This window comes from Equus przewalskii, chromosome 15, assembly GCF_037783145.1.
Source record: "Equus przewalskii isolate Varuska chromosome 15, EquPr2, whole genome shotgun sequence".
Classification (NCBI taxonomy): Eukaryota; Metazoa; Chordata; class Mammalia; order Perissodactyla; family Equidae; genus Equus; species Equus przewalskii.
The window spans coordinates 77,148,341-77,152,069 of NC_091845.1; positions in this window are offsets into that span (position 1 = coordinate 77,148,341).

A 3,729-nucleotide genomic window follows, 5' to 3' on the forward strand; every position below is an offset into this window, starting at 1 on the left:
CTTCATGGCCCATAGACTTCATCTGCAGTGAGCTGGTGCCTTCCTTTCCCTTCTCTGTGTCTCCAGAGTGCCTGACACCTTGCCTTTTTGCACAGTGGGTGTTACTTTAAAGCTCTGAGTCAGGGGAACTAAATCCATTTGTCCAGGGACTTGCAGTTCACTGGTTGTTCCCCAGGTTCTGACTGGGCCTGGGAGAATTACTGCTGTCATTTGGGTCTAGGTCTAGGCCGGTGGTCCCTAACTCCAGGCTTCTTTTCACGATTCTTCTTGAAGATCCTGTTTCTGTCTTTTTTTAAAAGGGAGGAGAGCACTTGCGAATCTCCTAAGACTCGGGCTTCCGCTAAATTAATATACGCATATTATATACTAAAGTATACATGCTATTTAGATGAGAGAGAATTTCTAAGAGGGGAAGATTAGGAAGAGAAGGAGTTAAGGAAGCTCTGCTCAAAACGTCCCTCTCGTTCCAAGGGGCAGTTCTGTAGGTCACATTATAGAGAGAAATGTGGCTAGCAGGTAAATGTTGTTCCACAACACCCAGGTGCAAAGAATGCCACCTTTCTAGATTTCTCTGAAATCAAACTAAACTTGGCTTCAAATTCCTCCCTCTCCAAGGTTGGTGAAGAGTCCAATACCGTGATTCCTGGGTCTCCCTGTCGCTGTCCCCTAGGCTTTCTAGGCCCAGGAAAGCGGGGGTGTCTTGATTCGTTCCTACTGCTCCTTCTGCACCGCATGTGCTAGCTTTTTCTACCAGTCAGGGAGGACCTGGGAGGCCCATGGAGAGGCTCTGCTCCTCCCTCCACTGCCCAGAGGTCATCCACAGAGACCCCCACACAGGCCCTTAGAGCAGGAGTGTGTAGTGTCCAGCCTCCATAGGCCTTCAAGCAGCTGCCACCTGAGTCCCTGCAGGGGTGGTGGGACGCAGACCCCTGCCACACTACGCGTCCCTCCTTTGAGCCCAGCCCCTGTCTCTGCCATCCTGAATAATTCTTCTCAATAAGTCTGGCTTCCAAACAAAGATCTGAGTGGAGGGACTTTATCCTGGGGCCTAGAAACGTCTCTGTTTAAGACTCTGAAGTACACAAGGCTATTTCTTTTCCCCTGAGGAAGGGAAGCCCAGAGCTCAAAACTCAAGGCCAAGGAGAAAATTAGCTTATCATTCTTTATTTGCTGATAAGGCCACAGTGGTAAAAAGGAGAGGACACCAATCACCTTCTCTGTCATCCTCCATTCACGGGTGAACACTGAGCCTGTGGGGTGTCTGTGCATGTGTGGTGGAGGTGGGGGTGGGGTGGCTAAAAGCATTAACAAAGGAGATTTGGACGCCTGATGAAATCTCAAAGGGCAGCTGAGAAGGAGAAGCCATGGAGAGAAACCTGAGCCGTGTGTCTGCAGCATTACCTGTGGCAGGTGCCACTGTGTCCTGTGAGCATTTGAAATGAGGAAATGGCAGTTTGCGAAGATTTCCTGGGCAGGAGTTGGCCTAGGGCTGGTGGGAGGAGCAGGATTGCTAGCGTCATGGCCCGGGGGGCATGAGGGCCTCAAGACCGCCTGCGTCCGTTCCCAGAGCCAGGCAGCCTGGCTGTGCCCGAGGGGACACCTCTTTCTAACTGATACACAGGTGTTATAGGACTGATATGGCCCTGTTTAGGAAGGACAGTAGGATACGGGAATATGGCAGGCTCAGGAAAAGTCTGGGTATTTAGTTGACTGTAAAGATTGATACAACTCTCTATCAAGACCCAAGGTTTTATATTAAAGCTCAACCGAACAGCAGGGAAATGAAAAGCATTTGTACAACTGAACGTTCATCAAGAGAAGCCAGGGAGGGGGGAATCAGGACACAGTAGCTTCCCCCATCCTTCCCTCCCCACTCCTCACTCTCAAACCCCACCATCTCCTCTCCCCTGAGAGTCAGTCAGTCGGTCACATACCGTGTTAGGAAATAGCAGAGTGACATGGCTAATATCTGTCCAGGCAAATATGGAGAATTTTTAAAATAAATTCTCACTTAAAGAGAGGGGGTAGGGCTCGTAAAGATGGTTATCACTGCCAGGCTTCCTTATGCAGTATTTTAAGCAACCCAAAAATTATCTTTCAAAGTGCATTCTATATAAGCCTCTTAGAAGGAGGAGACGGGAAAGAAAGGATTTGAGATTTCCTTCATTAATCATCGAGAATGGCTTTTTGAAAGTTCACTTGGGGATTATGCATGTAATACGTGTTCATTGCAGAAAATAATTAGGTCCTACCTAATTGCTCTTTTAAAAATTACACGTATTATAATATATATGCGACACTCCTAGTTATCTCTGGTCTCTTCTCCATACACTTGACAATCACACGGACAGTCTCAGTCTTTTCCGTTTGCCCAGCGGATACGCAAAGACCTTCTCTGTGTTGTTCCTCATTTCCCTGGTGCTGAGGGTGCTGAACATCTTCACGTGCTGTTTGTCACGTCTACTTTTTTCTATGAATTACTTGTTTATCTTCTTTGCCCTTTTTTTAATGTGTTATTTGTTCCGTTAGTATTGATATTCATCTTTTAGCTGTTATATCTCTTGAAAATATCTTCTCAAGGTCTGGCATTTGTCCTTCAACTTTATTTCTGGTGTCTTTTGCTGTACAGAGGCTTGGGTTTTTGTAGAGAGAAATCCATCCTTGACTTTCTTCATCGCATCTGAGATTTTGTGATTTATTTAGGAAGGTGTCCTCCATCATAAGATTATAAAAATACTCTCTTTTATTTTTCCTGGTACTTTATCTTCTTTAAAAATGTTTGTATCATCAATCCAGCTTTTATTTATTTAGCATATAATATAGGGCTAAGACCATTTGTTAAAACCACCCAACCACATTTTCCATGCGTCCTGGAGAAAAAGGACAGCTAAGTTCTTTCATCCATCTGAGAGGCAGTGGTGAGGGCTCTATGAGGGATTAAAGGATGGTGACGCCAGCCTGTGTCCAACAGAGATCATCCGCTCTAGTGGCAAGACTATAACGGCAACCACATAATACAAACTTTCTAAAAATCGGCCTGCTTTGCAATGTCCTTTCTTACACGTACTTACCACCAACTTTTGAAGTGGAAACTGTGGAGCTAATGCAGTCAATGAGGTTGTGTGCACATAAGCCTGTAAAAGGGAAGGGTAAACACCACAGGAAGAACCTTGCATTCTATGAATTCAGAGGAGCAAGGGGCATTTCGGCCTGGGAAGATTAGGGAGAAAATTTGAACAGGACCTTGAAGGCAAGTTAAATTTTGAGACCAAGATGGTGGGAGAAGTCATTCCAGCCCAAGGGAACACAAGAACAAAGGCAGAGAAACAAATTGTGTTTCTGGAACCACTCATGAGCTGTCCAGTTGTCTGCCATGTGGGGAAGTAGTGAGGAAGTAAGGTAGATGGTACTTTGAGGCTGGAGGGTAGAAAGCCTTGAATGCCAAGATAATGAATTTGTGCTTTATTTTCTGGGTAGTGGCTTTATTTTTTTAATAGCTTTATTGAGATATAATTCATATACCATACAATTTGCCCATTTAAAGTATCCAACTCAATGGTATATTCACCGATATGTGCAGCCATCACCACAGTCAATTTTAGAACATTTTTATCACCTCAAAAAGAAATCTTATACCCTTTATCTGTCACCCCCTAACCTTCCATCCTCATCCCAGGCCTAAGAAACCACTAATCTATTTTCTGTCCCTATATATTTCCCTGTTCTAGA